Raw genomic sequence first — 11722 nt, forward strand, 5'->3', positions numbered from 1 at the left:
ATCCTTATGACAACAGATCATATTGAAATGATCATATGGGGAACTTAATCAAGTAGATGCTACTCACTGCATGATGAGCTTGAAGCTTCGTACCAATCTTAATTGATAACTCATCTATCAATCAATCATAATCAAACTCGTAAATCAAAGTCAATAATTTCAAACTCATAAATAATCTATCAACATTATTAGTATTAGGAATCATACCCTAGTTAACCCTCAATTGACCTAAACACTAGTTGAATCAATCTAATTAACTCAAACTAGAATCAATTCAATTGGAATCTAATTAAACTAATATATAATCCTTATATGATTAGTTTAGAATCACTATAAACTAGTCTAAGTTAGATTTGGTTCAGTTTAATTCTGGTCAAATAAGTTTAAATCGATCTTAATCAATTTAGAATCATGATCAAATCGACCAAACTAGTTTGATTCATATTTAATCAGGAGAGTTAGTTGGGCCCAAATCAATCAAAACAAAATTTGAGAAAACTTAGGGTAGCTAAAGCAATGCCACTAATAATGTTGTGGTCTAGCTTTATCCAAAATTTATATTGAAATAAGAGATAAAAAATTTTAGGCTTGGGTTTAGGCTTAGCCTATATGTAGGCATCGAGTCAGGATATGTGTGATTAGGCTTAGGTCTTGTAATGTCCTTTATTTTTAAATTATTTATGATATTCATAAATTTTATTTGATTATTACAACGCGAATTGATATTCTATTGCCCGGCACGTCATTGGTTGACGCTTCGTCCGATTCTTAAGCGCATCGTCCTCTCTTATGGCTTGTTGCCCAATCGGCGGTTGACCTTCGCAACCCCGATATCCTTGGCGTAATTCCACTCTCCTTGGCCCGATGCCCGACGTCCGAAGCCTTATGTCGTCTAATATTCTGACGTGATCTCCTTCGGCGCAACGTCAATTCCTCCTGCGTCAACTATCTAATCTTGATCAAGTAGACCTACATCACTCAAAATACAGTTAAACATCTAATCACAATCAATTAGTTTCATTATCAAAATTTGAGATTCAATAAATATCACATATGTTCTTGCTCAAACAAGTCCCTTGCTAGGGTCATTCGGATTGAGAGAGAAAGAATTCTCTAGGAGAATCCAATTAGAGTGAGACTCGTGTAGAAACTATATGGGCCTGACAGCACCATGCCCGGTATACGGTTTTTTAGATATTAGATGGATGAGAGACTATAGGCACATAATAACTAAGGATAGATATATCCAAATGATTTGATTCTCTAATATCATTTGGGGACTACGGCGTAGTGGCCTAGTACGTTCGTAGTCGATGAGTCAAGTGAATTATTATGAAGATAATAATTCACTAAGTCGGAAGGAGTACTGACAGGTATAACTCACGGCTAGCTCGATATTGGGCCTACAGAGTCACACATATATGGTAGGCGTTACGACGAGTAAAGTTTCGGATATGAGATATCCGTTGGAATCTCTATCTTATTGGATATCCAATAAGCCCCTGAATTATTGGATCTTATGTATGAGATCCAATAAGAGCTAATAAGATATTATTGGGTAGAGATCTACTAATATAATAGGATTGGGTAGTTGGATGGAGATCCAATACCCAATATGGTATGATCTATTAAGGTTACGTTGACAGGGGGCCTTTATAAATAGGAGGGAAGCAAAGACTCATAGGCTAAAGGTTCATTTTGGTTGTCTCCTCCTATTCCCCTCTCTCCTTCTCCTCCTCATACTGTAGCCCTGTTTGAGGCGTGTGGCAAGCAAGAAGGGGCAATCCCTTCTTGATTGTGTAGTGTGCATGAGCAAGAGTTTTGGGTAGCGATTTGAGAAGCATCTTGTTAACCCTTACCGTGTGGATCACTACTGGAGAGGAGAGGAGGGTAATTGACCTCCTTCATCCTCTCCTAAAGATCTATAGGTTTTTAGAGATATACGATCTCTTTAGGTAATCCTCTTATGCGTAGTTTTTCAATTACGTGGGTTTTTTGCATACTAATTTTTGCTCGATGATAAAACCTTTTTTTCTACAGGAATTCTAGGATTTTGTTTTTTCTATTCTTCTATTGTACGTGTGATGTCGCCCCAGATTTCCTAACAAGAAATGCATCTTGTTAGATTATGCTAAGAATTATAGTGTCTATAAACTCTACAATCCTATCATAAATAAAGTTGTGATGTTGAGAGATTTTGAGTTTGATGAATAACAGATTTGGATTTGGAAAAGTGATGAGCAACATAACATAAGAAAGCTATAGTTTCAGAAGAGGATGATATAATATAAGCAAGCACTAAAGAGGCATTGTCAAAATCATCACATAGATTAGCTAGTGTTGAATCTGATGATGAAACTAATTGATTATGTTTAGATGTTATTGTATTTAGATGTTTAACTGCATTTTGAGTGATGTAGGTATACTCGATCAGGATTAGACATTTGACGCAGGAGGAATTGACGTTGCACTAGAGGAGATCACGTCAAGATATTGGATGGCAGAAGGCTTCAGACGTCGGGCATCGGGCCAAGGAGAGTGGAATTACGCCAAGGATATCGGGGTTGTGGAGGTCAATCATCGAATGGGCAACAAGCTGCAAGAGAGGACAATGCGTTGAAGAATCAGATAAAGCGTCAACCAATGACGTGTCGGGCAATAGAATGTCAATTCGCGTTGTAATAATTGTCTAGATCGGAGTAGAGTTTTGGCTTGTGTGTGCAGGATTAACTATGATAACGACGAAGACATAAAGTGAAACAAAGTGTCAAAGTCAAGCGCGAAAGATTCGTTGGGAGTTCGAGAGTTCGACGGAAGTCCGAAGGTTCGTCAGGAATGCTGTCGGAACTAGCCGAGAATGAGTAGGGAGCTTGCCGAAGGGTTTTTCGGAAGCTCGCTGGAAGGTTTGTGGGAAGTTTGCGGAGCTCGCTGAGAAAGATCAGAGATTACCGAAGAAGCTCGTTATAACTCGCCAAGATCAAATCGTGAAGTCTAGGAGCTTGCCGGGAGTCCGCAGAATGGTTTCCGAGAGTTTATCGGAAGTTCGCCGAAAGAAGTCTTGAATTACGGACTTTGTAATAGCTTAGGAAATATCTTTAAATTCATAGTTAGCACTTTAATTAGGGTTAAGATTAAGTGTTAATCCTATAACTCAAGTATGGGCCAATTGGGCCCGAGTTCGGACTGGTTTGGGCCAAGTTTGGAGCCCAACTAGTGAACTGAAATAGTGTAGGCGATGGCATCGCCCAGAACCCGAGAACCAAGCGGTGGCACCGCCTAGCACCCGAGAGGTCCGGTGGTGGCACCGCCGGACTGGGCAGTGCTACCGCTTGTCAGTGTCTGACACTGATAGTGTGCTAGCAGTGCGCCACTGCCACCCTCGGAAACCCAAAAAAATTCAAAATTTGGAGCCCAAATTTGAATCCTATTGGGGCCTATAAATATCCCTCAATTCTCAACAGAGAACATAATTTTTGGAAAAGTAATAGATTGGAAAAAAAGCCTTAGAAAAGTCTTTAGCAAGTCTTGTTTTCAATTGCTTGAGTGTTCACCTCCTTCTTTCTTTTTGAAAATTTGTAAGAGAGTAAACCACTTGTAAAAGGTTATAAGAGGGGTATTTATCCTTCTCCTTCAAAGTGATTTGCTAGTGGAAGTTGGGAGCCTCATCGAAGAAGGCTTCGCAAGTGGATGTAGGTCGCATGACCAAACCACTATAAATCGGTTTACGTTTATCTTATTATCATTTATATTACTGCAAACCATCTTCACTTTAATGCTCTACTTCTTTGTCTCCTTCTTTAAGTATGCCTTCATGTTAAAATGCAATTGAAACAGTTTCAAACGAAACATTACTTTTATCGTACGAAGTTTTCGAAAGTGTTTAAATCGTCAAAAAATTATCGTACTTTACCGCTGCACTAATTCACCCCCCCCCCCCCCACTCTTAGTGCCGCTCCGATCTTAACAGCTAGGTCACATGATTCAAGAAATCCGATTATAAGAAGGATAAAACTAATTTAGGAGCTATATGATGTGATTGGAAGGATTGATACTAATAATGATAAACCTTTTTTATTTATCTTGTTACATGATATGATCCATTAACCTTCGAAGAAGCTTATAGACATGACAGTAAGCTATGAGTGAGAAGATTCATGCTATTAACAAAAATGATACATTAGAATTTATTACACTTTCAAAACACCACTAAGCAACTAGTGTTAAGTGGATCTTCAAAACAAAAAGAAATACACAAGAGGAGGTGAAAAAATACAAGACCCAATTGGTCGCAAAGAGATACAAATAATAATATGAGATCGATTATAAAGAAGTATTTGTACTAGTTGCTCGACTAGAGATAATATGATTACTTATCTCCCTAGTAACTCAAATGAAATGAAAAATTTTATAAATGAATTTTAAATTAGTATTTCTTAATGGAGTTACTGAAGAAGAGGTATATTTTCAATAATCCCTTAGTTTTTATTATTCATGAATAAGAAGACAAGTGAATAAGTGATCGATATGCTTACAAAACTTCTTAAATTTATAATATTTTAATAACTTCAAAAGAAACCCAACATGTTAGATGAAACAAGTTTAAAGAGATAATATTAAAATTAGACTTGTTAAAATATCATAAAGAAGTTAATTTCATCAAAAGAAAGGTTCATTATGTCAAGGGACAGGTTCATTGCATCAAGAGGAGAAATAGATTAAATCCCTATGGAAGCACAAGCCAAATTAGCTATTGATTCTTGAAAGAATTTATTGAAAGAGAGTGATTCATTTTGAATATAATTAATATAATATATATTTGGGAAGTATGTTGAGTCATAAAATATATACAATTTTAAAATTATAAAAAATTTTGAGTGAAAGATAAAATATCTTACCTTGTCTTACTCTTCCTTTATGTGATAATCATATTCCTTTTTCCTATCAAGTTCAACAAAACCTTCTATTTGATCATTCTATCATCAAATTCAATTTAAAAAATAAATATTTCACTTGAGATAGAATTTTTTTATTTAATTATAAATGCTTCAATTATTTTGAATTTAGGATTTTTAGGGGATCACAAATGATACCTAAAAAGGAGCTATGTTAAATTAATGATCAAATTTGATCTTATTAACTAAGCTATTCTAGGAACTTTGTCAATGCTATTATTTGAGCCAAACATAATGGTTGTTAACAATATGGACAAAGGTTCAAGCTCTCTTTCTAACTTCAATCTAATATGGTCAAATATGAACGTCAATTCGAATTAACAAAATTGGACCAACCTTGTCCACCTGAGTATTGTTGTGTCCAGAATTGTTGAGTATTTGGAATTAGAATGAGAGAAAATTTTTATCGAAGATGAAAAATATTTATATTTTGTCTCTCGTCCCACTTTAATATGATGCCCATATTTTGTATCTTACTTCCAACATACAAAAGACTATATCGGGGTTTTATAGTAAAATTATTCCAACATTTAAGTATGCATTTGTAGGCGTATAAAGTTCGTAAAGTGTTTGTTTAGTAAGTTTTTAAATGTAAATATTCTTAGATCATTTTATATAGTTTTATTCTTATAATCGAGTTTGATAAAGGGACATTTGGATGATAAAACACCGGTAGCTGATATAGCATGTCTAGCAGCCACTGATTAGATTTCATATGTCAAATCCTCATTAATCGATTACCGAAAACAATGATAACATCACTCACAAATGATAATAATAGTATCACAAAAACACCATTCCAGTAGAACAGTGCTGAAAGTAAATTTGATTGGCACAGCAGGAGACCAAGTTTACATTGCCAAAGAGGTCATTCATCATGTCATCGTCTGGTGACTCGAGACTTTGTTCAGGTGCTCCAGAAAGCTCTCTCAAGAACCGGGGGAGTCTCGCAAGAGTCACAGTGTTAATCCAGCCGGTGACAGTCGTCACGTCACATCTGCTCGATCCAAGACAAAGTCTTCACCCAGTAATTGCAACTTTAACTTCTTCCCATGTCTTACTCCCAGCTACAAAAATTCTTGAGAGGATGTACGATCAAATCTGCTGTTCTGCTGTATACAATCCTTGTGACGGCTCAACAGAGGTGGGACCTAAACTCATCAGCCATAGCAGTGGCAATTAACTTTGTTTCAGACGTGTCGATTAATCCTTATTCATTTCAAGCGCACTCGTTTAAGAAAAGGACTGTCACTCTTTAATGGTGGCCGTAAGGACGAACAAGAAGTTGTCATGTTTGGTGAGGTCAAACAGCAGGTAGATATCTTCATGTGTTTGTGGGTTTTCCTCGATGAGGGATTCTTGGACATGCTCTTTCCAGCCCACCACCGCAATTGCATGCATTGCTTGCCAAACTCCATCATTCTGTCTGGGAAAGAAGCCTGCAAGAGTGTTCTTGGCTTTTGGAGTTTAGTGGGGTGGGAGGGACTCCACCAGACTGGATTCTGCTGTGAGGGAGAAGAAGAAGAAAAGGAGCGGAGAGGAGGCGCCGATGCATCTTATCACTGTCGTCCGGTCCAGATCATGTGACTGTCATGCGCGGGCCACTCCACCCGTTCGCCATGGCCCGGTGGACTGAGACACTCCACACTGTTGCCTGTGCTCTCATCTTTCTCAATTGCGTAACCTTCTTGGACTCAACTACAGCAAGCGACAGCATAAGTACTGCACATGATGAACAACTCAGCTGATACATCACTGGGTAATCGTGATGCACTGTGCTTGAGCGCCATGCACACCAGCCTTGAAGAGCCCACCGGAAGAAAGAAGCAAAAGATGCAGTGATGTTCATGCCAGAGACTGAGCTCTGCATGCCCACCAGAACTGAGTCTGGAATATATCCGAATCCATAGATGTTTCCCGTGACCAGTCACTGAGAACCGGAGGATGACACGAATTCCTACACGCATGCCGTCCACCAGAATATGTACAAGACGCCCATGATTTTATGCGTTTGCTGTGATCCTCTTTTTGTTTCAGGATGTTGATTCTTCTCTTCATCCGATGATTCCATCCTTGAGATCGATGGACACAGTTCATCCAAAGAGTTGAACCTGCAGCATCCGTGTCTGATTCAAGTGGGAACCTGGATTCATCTAACTGAGATTTCAAGGAATTGACAATGGAGGCAAAAAGCTGTACTGAGCTCTCATTGGAAGCAAAAGCCACCGATCTGACTCAAATCACATGTGAGATAACCATATGCCACACTATCCAATGCTTACAGTCACCCTTTTATTTCATCACTTGCAAGTAAGCATTTGTATATACAGTCTTCCAGTTCTCGAGGCACCCTAAGCTGCATGGTGCTTCTCTTAGCCTTATGTTGACACATGCCTTGTTACCCTAGCTGGAGAGTTCTATTTGACTATGTGGATTACAGGATTTGGAACTGTCAGCTTAGTTTTACTATTGAAAGATTAATATGCTGCTCAAATTTCGAACGCAGAGGGTGAGTAAATCTTTTGACCATGATGATCAGAAGCATATTATCTCGGAGACCAAGTCCAGTTAAGACCATGATGAACTGAAGAGGCGAACCAGAAATCGGAAAGCTCAAACGTTAACGCACGTATCTATTCAACCAACCAAAGATATGTAAACATTGGATTGCTGATGTTATGGTGAGTCACATAATTTCGCAGGTGACGTAGGTTTTGATCGGCATGCATGGTTGTCACCGTGCATTGGTCGGCGTGGTGCTAATAAGCCCTTCAGATCACCAGATTAGTTTAAGCATCACGATGCTCGTTGTCAGCATCACAGAAGGAGAGGAGGTGCAGCACACTGTAAAGGCATATGGGCCCTGCTGGTATTAACATCGTAATAGGTTATTGGAATTAGGGTTTGGATCACATGCATGTGGGATGCTTCTGATTCCATCTCTGAAGGAGGGCGAGGGAAAAGGTGGAGAGGAGGGCGGCGGGGGGGAGAGAATCCCAGTGAGAGTTTGCTCCCCAGTGGGAGTTTCTTCATGCAAGAACGTGGGCAATATGCTTTCGAGCATTAATGCCATGAGTAAGAAAACTCCACATGACAGGGTTTTGATGACTAAATGGAAGGGAACTGATTCCTGTAAGAAGTATATATAGGACTTGCAACTACATGGCCAAGTGGGAACTTCATGGAATAAACAAAGTTAATCTGTCCAATTCTGTGTTGTTTAGTGCCTTAATTATGACTTTAGTGTGTCAGTGGAGAATTTTTTAGAGAGAGAGAATCAATTGGTGAGGCTCTGATTTGGGTGTTCTGTATGCCTTGATTAGGCTAGCATTACAGATAATTATATACAGATGCTTATGCATCAATTGGGGTGTGTGTGTGTGTGAAACATGGTGTCATGTTTTGCTATCACATTTGTCTACTACATTGCAATATATATATATATAGCAACTATTTTAAATTGGGGTGACTCCTAAGTTTACAGAATATTCTTTTCCTTTGCTTCATACGTTCATTTCAAGGTCTCAAAAGTGAGTGACAGATGGAGAGAGATGATATCATTTAGCTAGAAGACAAAGGGTTTGGGAGGATGTGACCGTAATGGAATTGAGGTAATCAGTGAGAGAGTGGGGATAAGTTGGCACTCATTTGGAGGGTTCTAAAGTTTCCCAATCCCCATATCTTAGAGAGAGAGAGAGAGAGAGAGAGGAGATAGGCTGATGAGATAAGAAGATTCTGAAAGGGTCACATCAGATAAGAAAAAGAAGTCTGCCATCCTCTCAATGATCATTGGTGCATTGAAAATTCCAACACTAACTAAACAAAACAAGAACCATAAAATGAATTAGCTATAAATATTATTGCCAGCAAACCACACTTCCTATGAAACTTATCCTTCCTGTCTTGTTCCTTTTTGCCCCTTCCTCTACGAAAACACATGTTAACACACCCACAATGGACAAAGAACTTGAACCCAGCCATGCTACAACCTTCCTTCCACGTTCGGACTGGCAGCTTTGAGGTAGTCAATGCGAAGAGAGATTGCATGAAGAAGCTCATGCCACAGTTTCCAAGCAGTGCTGTTCATATGTCCTTTTTGTATTTATGTTCACTCTACCAGCAAACTACATGGATTTAGCAGTGTCGAGTTCTGCAAAGATCAAATTTTTATCACTGGATTTCCAAAGCAGTAACAAGTTTTCCTGCTATAACGATCTCACTGCTCCTTTATATTGAAACCCCACCAGGTCCGATAGGGCCACAGAGGATCTTACTGTGGCATTCTGCTAGTAGACTATGTCAGATTTATATGCACAGCAGTGGAGGACTGCCAGTGTTTCCAAATAGTACATCTTCACTACCTGATACAGTGGAAATTAAAGAGATACTATGTACCGAGGACATGTAGATATTCTCCATCTAATTATTTCAACGAAAATGAGATACTTTTTTTTTATTGAGACAATTAGATAAATTCCTCAAAGTACTAAAAAAATATTCTATAGTGTTTGAAAAACTAATTATTCATTAATAACTAGCTTTAGCGGAGCGATCTAATGACTAAACTTATTGTTGCTAGTCAACAATGAACAGGTTTTATTGATAGTAATCAGCTGGCTTAGAAGGCAATTAATTTTTTTGGGCTGATCATGCTCTTTTTAGAGAGAGATAAAACTTGGACATTATACAATTATTATTGGAAGTAAAAGAAGTACGATCTTGATCATCACCAAGTATTCTTATCATAATTTTTTTGAGTGAAAACTGGGACATTATATAGTTATTATGCAAGATTAAAAAATATATATTTTTGATCTTCACAAATTAATTTTATCATACTCTCATTTTAATTTAAAAATTGCATCTAGAGTTCCACCAACTATATTTGATGATATCGTAATCATGTATAAAACTCATTACCTTAAATTGAGGGTTTGAAATCTTATTCATTAAATTTAATGATTGAAATATTAGTGTATACTTTATTTAACCTTAAGTTGAGGGTTTGAGATCTCATACCGTAAATTCATCTAAAACATTAGGTCGTCTAGCTAGTAAAAATTTTGATATAAACCATTAGGTTGTAATTTCACTAGAAAGTTGAAGGCTTTAATCACACATACAGACACTTGTTGTAAATGACTTACTTATGGAGATAAAATGCTTAAGGTTTAACTACATTCTACAAAATATGACTTGCAAACAATCCACTTGAGAGCAATCAAACACCCCATAAATTCTTAGATTACAATTACGTCGAAAACATCACCACCTTCTTTTTATTCATTTTCATTTTGACAAAAATAATACCATAGCCTATTCTAACTGTTGTATGTTGTACCACAAATTAAACGCATGCCAAGAACAAAATTGTGTTCCTCGTTTGTCCTTTTTTTTCTCTTTTATTGGATAATATTGCAAGCTAAAAATCACCCAAATTCTATCTTCTTACACCAATATACAATCTTCTGACACCCAAATTCGTGTCTGTATTGGCCAAACTATGTCATGCTCAACAACCAATTCAGACAATTTATTTTAAGTAGCTTGTGGAGAACAATTAGTTCTCTCTCAGATAGCTGGTTGGAAGATGCCAATGCCCAACCAGTATGAAAGTGTTTGCTGAGAATATAGACGAAGACAAACCCACGAAAGGACTACTGCCCTCATTTGGTTGACTCAAAGAGTCAAAAGCATGGAATTGTAACTTTTGAGGACCAAGAAAAAAAAAAAGAAGAAAAGTGGTTCCACCTCACTGCAATATTTGCATTGACCACTTTGAACTGTCAAATTCCTCTCAGACCAAAGAAAACTAAGCAAAACTTTCTGCATTGCCAGAAATGGTCTTCATTGCACACACATCTTTTCTGATGAAGTCAATGGATGCACATTTATCTTCACCATCTTGTTTTTAATATGCTAGTTTTCTTCTAAGATAAGATAATTAAGGTGATAGATCAAACTGTTCAGACAATTCCAAGCTAAATGATCCATTTTATGTATTACTAACATATCTCCACTTTGTCCAATGGTGGTAACAAGATAGTGCATATCCACAAATATGAAGAAGAAAACCTGAGATAAAAGGCTTATGATTAAGAATGTAGGTGATTCACCATAACTTGTTTTGGCTGTAGGAGTTCCTCATTCCCTAATCGGGAAAGGGAGGAGAAGATAAACAATGAAATGATGATGTTCTTAAACACAAAAAAAGAATTTATAGGAACTTCCCTAAGAATGCGACCTTTCTTTAGTTTAATCCTTTCACAGCTAAGCAAGTTAGGTTTGTCTATAAGAAAAGAAAACACCATGTTTCTTGCATTACCATATACAATAAACAAATGACCAGGGAAACCAATAATTAAGATGGTAATTAACCTGGTAATAAGCACGAGGTTAGAGAAAACATATTTACTCCCTTGGTGTCAGTCATTAAATAGATCTGTGTGCTGGTCATCAGAGGGTTGTGGGTTGCTTAGATGGATATAAAGTTGTACACGTTATTGTTCTCATGGAAACAAGCGGAGACACCATCAACATTGAAAGAAACATAAAAGAATGAAAGAAGGAAATTGTTCTTTCTAGGTCTTTTTTTTTTGTTTTCTGTTGTTGAGTGCATGAAAGACTTTATATGCATAAGCTGATAATGTAGTATCAAACATACAAGGATGTGAACTTGCAATAGAACAACGAGAGCTCCATGCAACAAGAGATCTCAACGCAGTATCAGCACATCTCTGCTTCTGCCCTAACTATGCCTTTCTCTTGGA

The sequence above is a fragment of the Musa acuminata genome, chromosome BXJ2-5, assembly GCF_036884655.1.
Source record: "Musa acuminata AAA Group cultivar baxijiao chromosome BXJ2-5, Cavendish_Baxijiao_AAA, whole genome shotgun sequence".
Lineage (NCBI taxonomy): Eukaryota > Viridiplantae > Streptophyta > Magnoliopsida > Zingiberales > Musaceae > Musa > Musa acuminata.